Source organism: Accipiter gentilis, chromosome 16, assembly GCF_929443795.1.
Source record: "Accipiter gentilis chromosome 16, bAccGen1.1, whole genome shotgun sequence".
Taxonomy (NCBI): Eukaryota; Metazoa; Chordata; class Aves; order Accipitriformes; family Accipitridae; genus Astur; species Astur gentilis.
In genome coordinates, this window is record NC_064895.1 from 23,669,382 (window position 1) to 23,687,425 (window position 18,044).

Consider the following 18,044-nt stretch of genomic DNA (forward strand, 5'->3'; position numbering starts at 1 on the left):
GCAATGTGTCGGTCCTCAAGGGACCATCCCAAAGCCTACCTGCACCAAGGGCAAGAGTCCCAGTGATTTCACGATGCTTTGAGTCTGTCCCCCAGACCCAAGTCGTACCTGGGCCAGAAGCAAATGTTAAATGAATGAAAAAATACGTGGAAAAAAGTTGAAGTATATTTTAGCGCTCCTTCAGTTGTCCCATGGAGGGTTCAATGGGATATCACCACCTACTCACTCCCAGGTTCACATCACTTCAGTCCTAAAACCTGGTGGTTTTCAAGTCTGTATGGCTCTGCTGCAGCCTGGAGGGCTTTGGGATGTGCTCCCCTTAGGCATGCTTATGACTTAAGAGTTCACAAAATGCCAGCAAAGCAGATAGTGACCAAAAGCTCTGAATGCCCAGAGCTTTTCCCTAGCCTCGAAGAGAGATGAAGATGGGTGGACCTGTCCACAAGATGACTGAGGATGTTAGAGTGGGATTGCAAGGGTTCATGTGCTGTGCCAAACAGCTGCATGGTGGGACAGACCCCGACACCAAGGGCCTTCTTGGCACTCTTTGTAGTCACGGTGGGGCTCCTTCTCTGGGTGAGGAAAGCTGCATCTGAAGTGCCGACAACTTGGCTTTTTTTTGAGAGCAAAGTTGAGTAACCGCAACTGGTGGTACTGGCAACGTCAGAGATAAGGCTGGCTGAAGAGAGGTGGCTTCGCCTGCGAAGGCAATACTAGTACCGCAGGGTGATTCCTGGTCCTGGTCCCATGAAGGTTCAACTGGAAAGACTCAGTATTGACCTGGGATGTAATTTTGCAGCTGATATTTTGAAATAAAGCAGGAGGCAGGTCCCAAACCCTGGATGCATCGCCAGGTGCTCTGCTTTAGCTGGAATGTCGAATGTGCTCTGCTGAGGGTGTTGAGGAGGGAAATGACAGAATGAGGTCAGCGGGATCAGTTTTGTTGGCCATGTGTTTCCCCCTATAACAAGATACAGTCCCTCAACCCTGGTGATTAAGGGACAGCAAATTTTCAGATTTAGAGTGTTGTGTCCTGGGACATAGCTTGCAGAACTGATTTTAAAAATGCTACAAATGAATGGATTTATGTATATGATTTTCCCAAATGAATTTTTTTGACCAGAGGAAAGAGCAAGTGCAGTAAGTCTGAGTGTATCTCATATGCAATCGAGGGATTAAAATATCTGCTTCAAATGTAAATCACAACTGAACCCAAGTTACAAATGGATGAACAATGCTCCCTTAGCATTGCTAGTACTGTTGTAAATCTTCCAGCCGAAGCTTGCAATACAAAGGAGCAGGTTGCGCATGTTGCTTTTCAGAGTTGAACAGACAAGCCCAGCTCAGCCTTGCCCTAGGTAAGAAGATGTAACAGAAGTAGACTCACTGTCTTCACAGCACATGCAATACTTCTACGTACCTTGTAACTCCTTTTGTCTCAGGGCCATGCATTTCTAAAAAGGCTTTGACTAAAGAAAAAGAAAAAAATACAATCCTTTGAGCTACCGTAAGTAAAAGACTTCAAGTCATTCTGTAACTACTTCTGGATTTCTCCCCAAAGTGCTGACTAGTTTGTCTGGGGGAAAAAAACACAATCAAGATTCGTGGGGCAGGAGTTGGTGGTTTTCCTTTATCAACTAACAGAGAAAACCCACTCACCTGGAGTACAGAAGAGCTGGATTCACTGTGGGAGGGGGTCAAATCCATATTTCTCACCCCACAGAAGAGTATCTTATACACACAGAGCTTTGGACTTGTCTGGTTTCAATCTTTTGTGTTGTACTCACCGTGTCATATGAAACATTTAAACACTCGTAGAGCCCAGAACAGAGGATAAATGCTTTTCCACCAGCCTAATGTGAATCCCTCTTGTGGAAGGTTATGCATAGCTCTGCTCTCTTACTTCCACGTTTATTTAATTTTTTACATTAAAGTGAAATATTGTTTCCAGAATAACACTGTTCAAATTCCCCAAGACAGATAAAGGAGTTGAAATCAACTTTTCGTGTTTCATGAATGAATTTCCTAATAAGTGACCTTTTGGATAAAAAGATGCTGAGGTCATTTTCCATGTGAATCTATTCTTTATGCCTCAGTTTGCCTTTATAGTTTTATAACAGAGGCTAACAGAGCAATCCTGGACTCTGAGTTGCTTGGCCAGTTGGTAAAAGGGAGAAGCACGTGATACTGTATTTAAAGGAGATGGCACGGTTGTTGCCAAGTACTGTCTGCTGGGCTGCAGGCTTATGGCAGGTGAGCCTCGGGAAGCGAAGTGCCTGTGCTACACACCCTGACACTTTCACGCTTCTACAAATTACAGGATACTTGGATTAGTAACCACAGAGTCTTAATTACAGTGCGATAACTCATACCAAATTAGCTTTGTAAATGAATGTGATGGGGATGAAAGTTAAGGGTCATACTCCTGGGAGAAGCTGAACACGTGGAAACGATGGCTCAGACTTTCAAGGAGTCAACCGCACATTTGTCATCCTCCTGTCTGGTGGGATAGACGGGGCCGGTTACAGAAGTCACCGTTGTGTATGGAGAGACTGCAGAGAGGTAGGCTGTTCCAGTCAGGTACCCACTACGCTCTCCTATTTGCTCCCCATCGCCCTTGACTTCTCAGGGCTGTGTTCACCTCCTGCTATCATCCCCTCCATCGGCACTGACCTCTTCTGCAGACCTGTGTTCAATGCACCCTGAAAATCTTGGTAATACGGTGTTTGCTGCCTTTCCCATGTCCACCCTGGTGTTCATATCCTCGATGAATTCCAGCCGGTTAATGAGGCGTGCCTTTCCCTTCCAGAAACCGCAGTACTGCTACTTAACCCCTTGCCTGCCATCTTTCCCAGCACCCCGGGGGCTACACAAATAAAGCGAGCTCACTTGGTCGTTGTACTGCTGGGATGTAAAGCATATGCTCGTAGTGCTGTGGGGAATCTGAATTTCCTCTGGTGCTGCATGCACTCTCTCGAGTTTCTGGAGGCATCACAAGCAATTAATCATCTTAGACTGGCCCAGAAATCCTTCTGCTCACAATCATTACTGAGGTCTTTGTCATAGTGAAGTTTTAATAATCAGGTCTGAGTTTCTAGTGTCCTTAGATACCCCCCCAAAAAATTCTCAGTGTTGCTTGCCTTGCCTTGTCCACTCATTAGAACGGGTGCAGCTTGCCCCGTCACGTAATTTCCTCACTTTTCCCTTTGTCTGTCAGTCCATTTCTGTGGTTGTCTCATGGACTGTCAGTTAAGCATAATTCACCAAAAATGCACTAATGGTTTTGGTTCATCACACTGCAGCTCACCATTATGTTGCAGTATGTGTGCATTTGCTACACCCCTGGTCTGAAGGTGCTCACTTGGAGTGGATGCGCTGATTTAGTAGTATTTAAGCAAATGAGTTGATTCAGGGATTTTCCGTTACCCACCACTGAATGGACCTATTCCAGCAACGCTGGTGTAATTGTCACCAGTTGGAGTATAGCACCAGGGAGCGCTGGGTCACTGGTGCAAGTCACTGGAAGTTATGTGTTGGCTGAACCATGACCACCTGAAGGCTGTCCGAGGTGTGTGCGCGATGGATGCTCTGGGAAGTGCATTCTGGCGGACACTTGCTCATATCAGGAAAGCCTACCAGTTCCCATGTGGGACTCTCCAGAAGGATAGGTGGACTTGGCTTTGTCCTCAAAGCTAGAAGAGTGCAACTGGCCCATGATTTCCCCTGGGAGGTGTCTGCTTGCTGAGAGGAGGTATGAGATACATTCCTTGGTTGAATGCCTCGAAATACAGCCAGAACAACTCCAGAGGCAGGTTTGATGATGTCAACACTGATTCTCTTTTCCCTCTCTCTCTGATCACCAGTGGGCAGCTCAGGAAGGTCCCCAGAAGGAGAGGAGGTGCTGGACCAACGTGCTCCACAACAAATCTCTGATCAGAGCCTTTAGCAGGTTGGGAATGGGTGACAAGGGACTCCTGCTGCCAGGCCTCTAATCACCAAACAAGGTTTCCTAGTGCTGAATCTTCAGTAAGAACCAAAGGAATGGAGCCACTGTCTTCTGGCAAAAGGCTGTTGACATAGTACTAGGGCACTGTGGTCAAGACCATGAGCGTGGCCAGGCATCCGTGATCTCCATCACTATTATTACAACCTGTCAAAAATGGCACAATTTGCTGGCCTGCTCTTCTGGGACCAGTTCCTGAGGGACCTGAGGGACAGTCTGATTTTTCAGTGCCAGAGAAGTCACTGATTTGGGGTGTGGGAGTAGACTGGTGGTAAGTTACCCATCTACGTGTGTCAGTGATGGCTTCACAGTGCACTTGTGTGCTTGCAAATACATGGTTACTTTCCAAACCACTCCATACCCTCAGAATCATCCAGAAACATTTAAAACTATGGATGTATTTTTAATTCAAGAAAATGACCACCTGATTTTATGCTTTGTTTCACCTGCTTTCTCTTTTCCCCTTCCATCCCAATGACAAAATGAATTGGTAAAACTAAAGCTGCAGCATCACCTCCCAAGACTTAAGAAAATCCAAGCAGGTTTTATTTTTTTCATTCTACAATAAAGGAGTCTAAAGTGCTTTGCAAAAATACTCAGTTGGGGATTTTGTTTTGTTTTGTTTTAAAGAAATTAAATTAAAAAATAAGTTCTCCAAAGAGTATGTCTCATTTTCTTATCAGCTATCCTTCTAGAGGAAGTACTAATGAATGGAGGGGAGTATGACATTGTGCTAATGACCAATCCATCATTCTTTGGAAGCATTTTTCTCTGAGATGTTCCAACTCCCCCTACGTTACTCCTTTGCTGAGTAACCTTTTAAAGCCCTCCTCCCATTTCACCCCTAGATTGCCCATGGCTAGGACTGTAAATTGCGGCAGACCACATTCCTGTGGCTGATGTCTCCTCCTTCTCTGTTTCTCCTAGCTGGTTGTGGACCTCTGCTACCTCTTTTCCACTTAACTGCTGAGGAAACCCTTTTTTTCATGGCACTGGAATGGATCTTGGCTGTCATTGGTTCATCTGCCGTTTTTCTGTTGAACAACATGTGGTTTGGGGGCTGGAAGGGAAAACCCAAAACCTGGGTTTGGATTATTTTTTTTTTTTCCTCTGTTGAAGGACATTGTTCTGAGCAAAGCTGGGTGGCTGCAAAGGAAAGCAAATCCTCATGTTGAGGTTGAGCTTGAATAGGGCAAATGCAGTCTTGAGGGGGACCTAGTTCTGCCAAGGCTTTGCATCCTTTGCCAAATACAAACATTGCCACTTTGGCACCTCCTGAGAACTTCAATCATTTCTCCTGCATAACAAGCTTATGTTTTTGGAGCAAACACTTTCTGAGGACAAATTGTGACAGCAGATAGGAACAAAGTCTAATTTCTTTCTTTGAGCTATGAGAAAACACCTTTCCCTTTCCATTATGACTTCATGAAGAAATATAAGCTATAATGATGTGATGGAAAGTGGCATTTAAAAACCCTAAAATGGGACATCTAAGTGGAAAGGTATCTTTCTTTACAGTTTCTGGCAGAGTATTGACTTGGCTTGTTTATTTTCTGGTTGTATTTGGAGTCTGATGTTACTCTGTACCGTGAGTGAAACATAAGCTCCCCGCAGCACTTTTCTGGGGATGTGGTGCCATGCTGGAAAAACATCCTTTGGCTTTTAAAAAGGCAGTAATTTGTACATTACATTTCTTGCAAAGGTCTTTAAAAGCCCCTTTTATGTGGAATGATCCTTGCCTCATTCTTGGTGTAAGGGGACTTTTGTTTAAATGGATGAATTGTTTCGAAGGGACAGAAGTAGTTCTCCTTCCTCCAGCTCCTGTGTTTTTGGAGCCTCTAGACCACCCAGGAACAGCAGAGCTTAGAGACATCCAATGCTTTTCCTAAACTGTTCTTTGTATGAATTGCTTTCCTTTCTGGAAATAGCACTGTGCTGCTCCAAAGTAACAGACCCAGCCATATCTGTGAGCGTTGCTGTTTCAGCCCATAGCTGTCCTAGGTGTCCAAGTTCCCAATGTGATTACAGTACCGGTAAAGCATCTGTGTATTTCTGGCATCTTTAAAAAAGACAATTTAAGAGAAAAAGTTCGAGAGGGCTCGAGAAACCAATGTGAGTCAGAAATGGTGACTTCGCATCCAAAACCAATGCAGGATTTTTCTCCTGGAACTGGAAATGATCTGGCAATGACAAGTTTGTTTCTGCGAACTGACTGAAAAACAAGAAAAAGTGATTGCTAATGATACAGCCTGAAGACTAAGGAGCTTACCAGACCGTGCTTCCAGAGGATGCTTTTCTTGGGAGGGAAGATCGAATGCTGTCTGACAAGACCCTGAAAGCTGCCACCCACAATCTCGGTGTACTTTTGAGACTCCTCGGATTCTTCCTGTGCTATAGCAGCATCTCAGCAGGCTTCCTAACACCACTAGCACAAGAAGGGATGAGGCTGGTGGAGATGAGCCTCTTCCCAGGCTGCTTGCTGAGGGCTGGGGTCCACCAGGGAATGGACTACTGCTCCTTGGTGACCCCCTTCTGCTCCAAACACCTTTGTCTACGCACCCTGTGCCCCTCTGTGCCCCACACATGTGGGGCTGCCAGGAGAGCAAACCTCTGAGATCGCCTTCCCAAATCTCCTGCTCCCTCTGAGATCGCCTTCCCACCTCCAGCCCTGCCTCCTCCCTGGTGGCAGGATCACGACTTTCCCTGCATGGGGGGACCCGCGGAGGGAGGAAAAGGGCAGCAAGGAGACAGGCAGCAGCATGGGAAGGCTGGGGGGATATAGATGTCGTCTAGAGGAGAGGAGAGGAGAAGGCATCAGGAACAAGAGGTTTGGGAAACGGAGAGTCCCTTGACTCTAAGCACCCAGCTTCCCAGGTCCCTCTCCCCAACATCAAGGCCTTCCAAAATCCATCCCAGCTGTAGTCCTTCTGGGGGCTGGTTTGCCTGGAGGACAGTCTCCAGTAGGCTACATAGTCCTTTTGGATGAAAGCCCAAGCCTTAAAAGTTTTATTTACACAACATGACCCGCTTTCAGCGGTGAATACTTTTTCTGGTGCGGAATAAATCCTCTCTATCTTCCACAAAAGAAATACCTCATCTCTTCTTGTAAACAGCTTGGCGTGGCTGGTGCTGTGTGGCCAATTCAGTTCACTGGTGGGATGTGATTTACCACAGGCATATTTATACACTGGCTATAAAATATGCTCAGTTTTCCAGGATGGAAAAGTGCCATTTGAATGTGAACTAATTATATTCACTTCCTTATTGTAAATTGCCATTCAAAAGCAAAACCAGCAGTGACAGCAGTCCATGTTTATGTCTCATACACCCACACAGACCTCTTCCAGTGAAAGAATGAAGGAGTAAATAATTTCTGAATGTGTCATTTTGATTTGGACCATTTCTAGTTCATATCAAGTTATTAAAGTGCCAGAAAAAAAGAGGTTTTCACTGGTAATCTGGAATGTTTCAATTAAAAATTGCCTAACAGGGATGAGTTGAGAAACCCGAACTAACCCTTTTCCACAAATCCGTCTTTTTTCTTTTTAAACAAAGAAATGTTTTGCTGAAAACTTTTCAGCTAATTCTACTAAACAAAAGCCAATGAAGCCGAAGCTAAAGTCAGGCTGGATATAAAGCAGACTTTTAAAATAACAGCAATAATTTAGGATTGGAAGAAATTAGCATGTGATGGTTTCTATGTGATGGGAACTTTTTAATCAGAGTAGGGGATTACTGAATGACATACTTCCTTCTGGATCAGATGGAAATTCAGAGAAGACCTTGACATATGTGATACAGAAGTGGTATTAGATAGTTTGAACAGCTCCTGCCAACCATATAATACATGGCACTGACACCATCTCCCGCAGGCGCAGGCGATACACTGACTTCAGCAAAATGCAGGGGTCTGCTATGGCCCACATACTGGTAGTAGAGCAACCCAGCAATGGCATAAAGCTATTCAACACCCTCTTCTAGCTGGTGATCCTGCCCATGGGGTGACACTTTTGTCCCTGAGCAGTAGCTGGCCCAATGAAGGGAAACTGGCTTGTTATAGAAGTAGTCACTGGAGATTTTCCTTTTATTTCAGCGGTTGAGGAGCGGAAAGCCCTGGGTTCACTTTCTTGGCATCATGCTGATGTGCTCACGGGGGGCCCCTGATGGGCCTTGGGTCCCATCAGTCTGGCAAGTGCTTGCCAGTGTTTACAGACAGCACTTACATAGCACGGAGAGGAAAAATGGCATTTAGCATTCGAAGCACATCTTGGGGCTGAGAGAGAGGAAGGAGGGAGAAGCTGGTGTGTGTGAGGTGCTTTCTCTGCCACCACTCAGAGGTTACGGACTCTCCAGCCATTCTTCTCCCGTGAAGACTCATGGTGTGGCAGAGGTAGGTCGTTCGTGAGGCCGTGTCCCCTCTCCTCCAACATCTGCGAAAGCCCTCCGGGCTGTTGGGATGAGGCACTCGGAAACAAAAGCCAGACTGAAGGTTGACAGTCACCTTCAAGTATCTCAGTGAATGATATCATTAATAACATGGTTACATGCTCTGGTTTCATGACTGCAATGGGTAGTAATGAGGTGTTTCTTTGCAGATAGTGCTCCCTCAGGCTTCTTTTCCCGGAGCCGTGTGCCAACCACCTATAAAACTCTATCATGGCTTGCAATGACTTCTCCTCCCTCTTTGCAGAGTCATGGGAGTGTTGGGGTGCTTTGCAAAGAGTACGTTCACAATGTGCCTGTGAGGACAAAAGCGTGATGTTTTAATGAGCATGCCCATTTCATGGGGGTAAAAAGCAGGGGGAAAAAAGGTAAAAAATATGTCTTTACCTTTGGTCATGCATCATGCAATGGTGTTGTGTTTAGTGCTTGACCACCATCCAAAGAGGCTGACTGTCTTTGGATATCTGCCTAGTTCAGCAGACAAGACAAATATAGAAACATACACAAAAGCAATGCAGGTGTGCAGGGGGATAACAAATGACAGCCAGCTTTAGCGTGTAGGTGGGAGGTGGGTCAGCAGGACTTGGATTTCCCATTTCTGTGTTCTGAATATTCCTTTAGAGGTGCTTACATCTCTTTTGAGCATATAACTATAGCCAAAATAAGATATTTAAGATTAGACTCTGTGAATAACTCTGAAGAAATTCTCTGCATCTAAATGCCCTATGAGATCTGCTTTACTAAGTATATTCACTGCATAGCCAATGCAATGAAGACATTGTGCTCATTCAAAATAATACAATGGTTGGGACATTTGACTTGGAGAAGGCAGATATGGGTTGTTTTAGCTCTTAGTCTAATTAACCACTGATAGCAGCAAAGGACCAAATTCAGATCTCTGTGGTATCACAACACTCCTTTAGACATCCAAGCTACAAAAGTGTCTAAATACAAGAGGGTAGTGAGATACTGGACTGGAGCAACCATGAGGCTTAAGATAGGTCCCTTTTAGGCCATCTAAACATGGTCTTTATATGTTTCCTCAAGGAGATCTTTTTCCTAGTTTTGCTTGTGTGGAAAAGCATTGTCTACTGCTCAGATAGGAATAAATCTGCAGAGATTTGAAGGAGACTCTAACCATATTCCCCTTATGATGGGTGTGAGCTATTTCCTGAATGTATTGATGATGTGGATGAATCATGGTTTTGATTTCTAAGCAGAGATCTGAATCTGTTGCTGACCCTATGGGAAAAACAGAAGCAAAGGTGCACTCTTGTGTGAAATAAAACGACTTGGGGCAAAACAGTTTAAAAAGCTGGTAGAACTTCCATTTTTCATGTATTATCTTTTGATGAACTCAAGGTCTGGGGAGGAGACTTGCATTGATGAGCTCAATGCAGGATACTAAATATTGCTTTAAAGTCATTTGTCTCAGAACCAACTACCTCTTCTGAGAGAAAATCCTTTGCAATATGGTTTATAATTGCAAATTTCTGAGGGCAAGGTTGCCTTGGTTGTGAATTTTTTCATCTTTCAGCCTCAATTCTATGCCATGTGGTTCTAGTGTTGTATTTTATCTTTGGTTTTATTCATAACATGGCTGTAGCAATAAAATAAATTTCCTTGCTGACCTTCTATCAATGTATTCATTCTGTTTCAAAGGGCACATTGTCCCTCGTTGCCTTATAACTGCAGAGGCAAAATAGCTTAATGGTGGAGTGTGTGTTTTGAACAATCGTTGGGCCTGCGGCAAAGATTCTTTATAAACATGACGCAGTACATAGTGCAACTACGCACCATGCCTTGAAACTAATGAGTGTCCACGATTTTGCAGCCTACAAATTATTTTGTGACCTATGTTAGAAAGATCTCCCTGAGAATTAAGAAAGTTTTTTCATCTCCAAAGTCCTCACCTTGATCACCTCTATAGAAATTACTCTTTCTGTCTTTTTGCATATGAATCTTTCTAGCACTGAAGCGTTCAGCATCTCAAATGCAGGCCAGCCTTTGCTAGTGCCAACAGTCTGGTGGTTGCTTTTTCTTTTCTGAGTGACAGATGAGCTGATATATTAATATTGAAGTTGTAGGGGTCTGAAGAGCACAACCCAGCTCTTGCTAAAACTGCTTGAGTCTTTCATTCACAGAACTAAGAAACATTTTCAAGTTCATTCCTGGTTTCTGGCCCAGAGAGTACTTTGTTATCCCATGCAGAAAGGAAAACCTTAGCTGCAAAACTGGAAGCACATTAAGATGCATGTATTTGTATACATATGTACACACAAACACACACACACACACACACTCAGACCTATATCCTGATGATTAGGCACTCCTTTGGAAAATGGGCACTGTGCATTCAACAACAATAATATCTTAATTTTACTTTATGGGGATCTACCTCAAAGAATTTGTGACCTTTTTTGCATTTCTATATAAATTGTGCTTAAGGATTTTGTATTCAGCACTGGAAAGCTGCAAAGTTTAGCAAGAAAGAGTTTAGAACCAGAACTTGAGAGCAACGGTTATTTTGGGAAGGGGAATTGTGGTGCAGCAGGACTGTATGCCTCAGCATCCTTTGGGGCAGCAGCAGACAACTCTCTCACAGACTTGAGGATTGTAAGGAACAGGTTTTGGCCACATAAAGCTGCAGCTTTTGAGACTGTGACCCTGCATTTATAGAAAAAAAAGGTATATCCAAATCATGGCTTGACTTCTGGTCTCTGTGAGCTGTCTGCCCCCATATTTAACATTGCAGTCTTCCCAATGACTCTTTTGTCATTGTTCATTCAATTGCCATTGTCATTTGCTCATGAATTTCAGGCATAACCCTCCCAACATGCATGCTGATGTATGCAAACGATTTTTCATTCAGGTAAAGCAGATGTATATGCAGTAGATCTTTCTTTTGAATAAAGAACAACTAGGAGAACAGATGGCAAAGGGACTGATTTTCACTTCATGCTGCTTTTTTTACTTCAGATTATTTTTAGTGGTTGATGTTTCATCTGTTTTGTGAATGTATACATAAGAGGTGAAGAAGGTCCTTGCAATAGATTCGTTAATTAAAAACAGATGAACTATAGAGAAGATTCTACGCTGGTCCATTATAAGGTGAAATAACACTGGCTTCAGTAGAGTTATGCTAATTTAGGTTGTACAAGAGACAAGGTAGCCAATAAATGGGGACATCACCAATGTGTACAAACTGGAGGACGGTGGTCTGTGACTATAGCACCCCTTGTGTAGCTGGAGATACGTTTGCAGAGTCTTTGACAAGCGAACACATGCTTCCCATACCTTTTGGCTGGGGTCTATGCTGTATTGAGACCATTTCTCCTGTGCTGTCTTTGAGCTAAAAAGTCACGCAGAGACAGAGATTTGATGCTTCTGTTCTACAGTTCTGCGTTGTGGGACAGAGCTGGCTAATTCAGAACATGGGGTGATAGAGCATGTGTCTGACTGTAAAAGTCTTAGACCTGCTCATAACAACCATTTATTTTGATACCTCTGTCCTTCACTATCTATCTCAGTGACGCAAAGTTTGGATTCAGACCAAACTTCTCCTTGGTCACCTGTAGTTGCTGGGACTGGATCCTCATTAGCTCTTCTCACTAGTGTTAAGTGAGAGCGCCAGCGCTAAACAGGAGACTGTTTAGTGGAATATTTCAGAGTTGGTATCCAGTGCTTGAAATAACAGTTGTGCTGTGTATTGTCTTTCCTGGTGTCTCATTGGAGCTGCAAGGCAAGGAGAGATAATTTCCAAGAACCAGCAGTTGTGATTCTGGGACTGATTTGTTCGGAAACTGATTGTTTGGTTGTAGAGAGGCTCTGGCTGAAATACATCCTCCAAGTCTTACTCATAAGCAGCAAGCTGATCTCCAGATGTCATCGGTGCGTTCCTGCAGCTCTGTACCACATCTGGGCTCTGTCTGCCCACAACTGCTGTCAGCTCAGTATCACTGGCTTCTCACAATGAAGCTTGAAGCTGGGCAGGCTGCATTCCAGTAATGGGCTGCTGAAAAATTAATCCACTCTGACAAATTAACAAAAAGAAGCTTTGGAACCTTCCCAGATCTGCGCTGAAAACACCATTTGAGCTAAGCAATGTCAGCTCTCCGGTGTTAATCATAACCAGAAAAACATGGCGCAGCCATCATTAAGTAGGCTGCTTTCCTGAGAGTTTTCTCATAAACTCTGTTCTGCTTTTCCAAAGGCAAAGCCATGTACACAACTTGGTACTCATTTCCTTTCGTGCAGCAAGCAATTTGTAATGTTCATCTTAGGCTTTGGGGCAAAAAAAAAAAAAATCTTTTAAAGGCAGAAGCGTAAAAACAGAACTAAGGAATCATGGCCACTAGTAAAGAGATCCGTGCTTTTGTTTAGGCTGAAAGAAGTGAAGTGCTCTGAATAATAACCTTGAAATTGAGCTGGTACAGGGAAAATAATTTACCACAGAGTTACTCTTACTCTAACTATTCAGTCAGAGTATGTCAGGATTAAGCTTTGGCTTGGAACAGTGTGTTGGAAAGTTTTTGTTGTTTTTTCCACTCCCCTCTTTGAAGGGTCTAAAAGATGTGCCCGTAACTCATTTTAGGCATTGCAATGCCTAACTCTCAGCTAACATATAACCTAGGCAAATTCGCAGCCCTAAGTACAAGTCTAGATCTCTGATAAAATACCCATCTGTGGCATTGCCTCCTCATCTCTTACTCGCTCTAGGACTCCATGTTCAAAACAATATTTATATACTCTTGAGGACTCCTGATTGCCTGCTTAACGTTTGGTGTGGGGCAGACTGTGGCCCCATCTAGCAAGGCCTCAAAAGAAGTTAACTGCTGTGGTCCTTTCCCTCTTGCACCATGATTTTTATATGTGTGCCAACCACATAAGAACAATTACGAGGCACTACTAGACACAACTAGCTGTCGTGAGACCACTGTATGAGGTGGCCTAAGAGATGTGGACAACTGAGATACCACTCCCCAGCAAGCAGAACGAGGCTTTGAAAACAGACCCCCCCATCTTGTGGATGGGTATGCAGGTACTAGGCAAAATTAGCTAGTGCCTTGGGCTGGTTTTCATAGGAGGCCCAATGTGGTAGGTGAGCTCAGAAAATACACTGACTCGGGTTCTACTGATAAAATAAGGAAATGCAAGGTTAAAGCTGTTGTTGGGTTTCAGGCAAGAGGTGGGGCTCCGGGCATCTTGGAGATGTCGGGACAAAGGCGGTCGTATGTGTGTATTTTGGGAGAACAATAGGCACTGTGGTTTTTGGATATATCATCCAAGTGTAACTGAAGATCAGCAGAGTGTTGTGAAGGAAATGTCTAACTATTAGACATGGCATACCTATGGGTGGAACCCATCTGCCCTGAGTTAGGCCAAGAATAAGACATTTAAGTGTGAGTTAGTCTTTGCTGGCTCCTTCAACATACAGAAGTCAGAACCTCTGGAAGGTGATTCAGATCATCCTGAGATAGGTATCTAAGGCAGAACAGGTTAGTTGTTCTCTGAGGGCTTTTCTGGGCACCATCAAGATCCTTTGCTGGGTTGTCATAGAGGGATATAGGAGGCAAGTTACCTAAACCTTGATGCTGCCCATGACTACATCCCGAGGCCTGCAGCAGTAAGACTATTGGCCATCAGGGCTGATCTTGTAGCCAGACTCTGTGACAGTTCATGTGCAGCGTTGGCTCAAGTCTGTCCAAGAAGACAATGGTAGTTAAAGTATTCGTCCTTGATATAGGAACATTTTTCCAGTTCTCACTTGGCCTGGTTGTGAGTCTGTTCACACAGAAGGGAGATCCTGGGTACCGTCGGGTGCTCTAAGGCAAGTGTCTCTAGATCTCCATGTAAGGTCTTCTGCCCATATATCCATGCTCATTCTCTTGTAGCTTTGATAATCAGACACCCCTCCACCCCTACATCCAAGGTCCATATCCTAAACTAGTGGGGTGTAATATTCTGCTCTTCTTACACATCTTTGTTCATAAACAGTGGCACGGTGTAGCTGACACAAGGACAAGGATAGTACCAGCTATCGGGGACACTCATCCCTTTTCCCATCCTTATAATCCGATACTTTATCCCTCTGGCCTGTGGGCTCTGGAGCAATGTGTTTCCTATGTGTGCTTCATGGTGGCACCAAGAACGAGTAGGGGAATGTCTCTTTTGGACCTATGGGCTTCAGAGACTTCAAGGTCTGGTTTGGCCCTGATCCAAGTCCTGGAAGGTGATGTGATGTCTCAGTGGTTTTGCTTAGGGCTGGTGAGAGAAATTTCAGGCTCTGCAGATCTTTGGATGGAGGTGATTTGGAGAGAGCCTTGGTGGATCCTGAGGACTGCAGCAGAGTTAAATGTTCAGGGTAGGAACCTACTTGTCTCTGTAGCCCTAGACCCCCTTTACATCACATTTTGTAACATGTTACCCCAGAGGACAGTGAATCCAATGCCTTTGGCAAATGTTGCATTTACATTAATATTTTAGCAAATGAAAGAGAGAAAAAGCTTCATAGTTTTTGCACTGAATCACGAGGCTGGTGTAGCAACGTGGAGTTGCTACATAAGTGACATGATTCATTTTGACTAAATGAAGCTACATTTCTAATTACATTTGGTTTTCTCTGTACCTCCTCTTGCCTGGGCTTTTGGAGCAAGACTGCCATTTAGTGCTAAAGGCAGCTTAATCCTGCCAGAGAGGCTCAGACTATGCTCTCTTCACAAAACTTTGTTTTGGTTCATCTTTTATGTTTTTGATTTTAAAAAGTGATTTTGTTTTTGTTTTTTGGTTGTTTGTTTTTTTTTTTTTTTTTTTAAATTTAAAAGAATGAAACAAAGCTGTAAAAAAAGCAGTAAAGCCAAAAAAGAATTAAAGCAAAAGTGTCTGGATGAGAAAGCACAGCTTTTGTGTCTGCACTGAGAAGCAGTTTAAGGTTAGACATCTGCCTTGTAATAGGTTGCGTCTGGACACAAAATGCCAGTTTTCACCAGTAAGCCTCAAGAAATGTGAAGAGCCAAAGCATAAATTTTTAAAGGTCTAGTATAAATCATGCATTTTATTTCCAGGTGCTTTTAGTCCTGAAAACAGATCTTCCTCCTCCTTTGGGAAAGAAACAAAACAAGACAAAACAAAACCCCAGAACATTCCTGTGGAGATTAAAAAAATCATAGTCTTTTATTAAAAAAAAAAAAAAAAAAAAAAGTTATGGGAAAACCTGACTATTTCTGATGAGCTCTGGTACTGAACATAGCTCATTTTATCTAATGGACAGAAAATATTTCACCTTTGGAGGACTTCTTGGCTCTCAGTGTTAGCTTCTCCCAAGTTACCTGTGAGCAAGTAGCCTTGCTCCTTATCCCCAAACAACAAGCATGCACTGCAGCCTATGGTGTAAAAGGAGCTTTTTGCAGGCAGATCCTTTCTTTGTGGCAATCAGGGAGGTGAATCACCTCGCCCCGTCTTCCCAGCAGTGCTGACTGCCCCCCAGCCACACCACTGTCCCCTCCTCAGCATCTCTGCTGCCTTGAGAAACTCCTGAACTGGCCTGTTGTATCCTTAGCTTGCCATTAGCAGCTCCATCTATACTAGCGAATAAAATGGGCGAGGAGCTGCCTTTGGCTCTGAGGCCAATTTGTGCAATTTATGCTTATATTAATCCCTCTAATCCCCAAACCAGGATGGCCCTGTGCTAACCTGCGAGTCGTGACTGTGCACTGCAAGTTGGCCTAAGTCTGGCCGGAGCCAAGGGGAATGCAAATAATGGGAGTGTGGATGGCTGAGTGACACTTTTTGGGCCCACGTCCTCATTTCATTTAGTTTACCCGTGTAGGCATAGACAATGAGTCCTGACAGGTCCAGAGGCAAGGAGAAAGCAGCAGAACTGCTCTGGGTGTTCATATATAATTCAAGGACTAATTCTTATTACTGGGTAGTCTCTAAGCAGAGGGGTGGACCCAGGCCCCCCTTCCCCTTGGAGGACTTGCGTGTCAGTCTAAGGCAGCAGCCGCATGGCTGACTCTCCATCGTTGGGCTTCTTCAGTGACCTGGCAAATCGAGTGTGACTTGGATCATCTTTTTTACCACCAGACAAAGCGGGGGAGGAAATCGCAACCGGACGGGAATGGATGGGGAGAAATTCCCGCGTCTTGATTTCTCCAACCCCTTACAGGGAAAGGAAGGGAAGAGGTGATGTGATGAGAAGCCATCTGCATAGCGAGCAGACATGGAGGAGAAGGGCAGGAAAACCCCCAGATGAAGTTCAGCTTAATCTCCAAAGGGTAAAGCTCCTACAGCTTGGTGCATTGGGAATACATTTAGCAGTGAAAGTGTTTAAATGAGTTAACCGTGGCTAAGCTGCTTGTTTAGGATTCCAAATCTTTTCACTAAAAAGCAGATCAAGTTAATCCAAATCAATTTCTCAAATACATTTTTATTCTGATTATCAAACTTTAGGGCACATTAACCATTCTCTAGCACATATGTGCAGGCTACATGGCAGCTCTCCCCTTGTTAAATCTTTTAAGCATCTGGATTGAGGGATAAAGCAGTGTTTGGATTAACTGGACATTTATCTCTCTCTCCTTCCACGTTCCCACTTTTTTGGGGGTTGATTTTGTGTCCAAAAATGTTATGAGGATGGCCTGGCACCAGATCTTTGGAGATGTTCTTGGCAGATGGGGGACAAATCACCTCCACTTAAAGGAGCTGTGAATGACATAAATTCATAACCTACTTCAAGCTTCATTTTTCCAATCAGAGCAAATCTTTCAAGGCACGTAAGCCCATTAGGCTGAGAATGGGCACTCAAAATTAGACTATTTTAGATCTGATTCTGGATGACCATCTTCTGGAACAAATAACATTTGCAAGAACTTAACATCATGACAATGTCTTGCATAGTTGGAAGAGCTATCTGATTTATAGGTTTTTTGAGGTACATTTCATATTGTTAGAAGTAGTGGTCTGTCTTCTTTTGACGCTCAAGTCCTGTAGACTAGGGGAGAAGGACAAAAAATTTCCTCACTAGCTAGTATGCTTTAACCAACTTATTTAAAAGCTAATGTTCAGATATGCTAAGTAATGCAATGTGCTTGTCCGAAGGCCCTGTTTCTAGGGCCTGCATGAATAAATAATGCATATTAAAATAAAATGGACAAGAATTTCTACGTTTGTTTTAAACTGAATGAAGTGATTGCCAATAAATTAACAAACATGGCTGCTGGTGCTGGTTTGGGAACTGAATTATTCCTAGATACCGAACAAATCGAATTGCAAAAATGCGTGTCCTGAAATAAGCATCTGCAAAATGTCTACATTAGCATTACCGTTACGGATTTAACCTGAAGAGATTTTCAAGCCAGAAGGGAGCACTAGTTCATTCAATTGACTATCTGCACAGCACAGGGTGTAGAATTACCCTGAATGATTTCTGTCTTGAGTCTTCAGGCCCTGGCTGAGCCAGAGCAAAGGCAGGAGAAAAAGAAAAGAGGAATATTTGCAGTGGCTTGGATGAGAATAGAGAGAGGAAAACTTGAACAGTGGAGAGGGATGAAAGGCGAGGCTCCAGATCAGCATCCTAAGGTCAGTCACCATATGTTTG

The 18,044-nt window shown here is 43.8% G+C and overlaps 1 protein-coding gene across 2 annotated transcripts in view; it reads left to right on the forward strand.

The window, feature by feature from the left end:
* TNFRSF21 (TNF receptor superfamily member 21) overlaps positions 1–18,044 on the forward strand; it is a 1,117,265-nt gene that overhangs the window by 340,943 nt on the left and 758,278 nt on the right. The window lies entirely within an intron of this gene.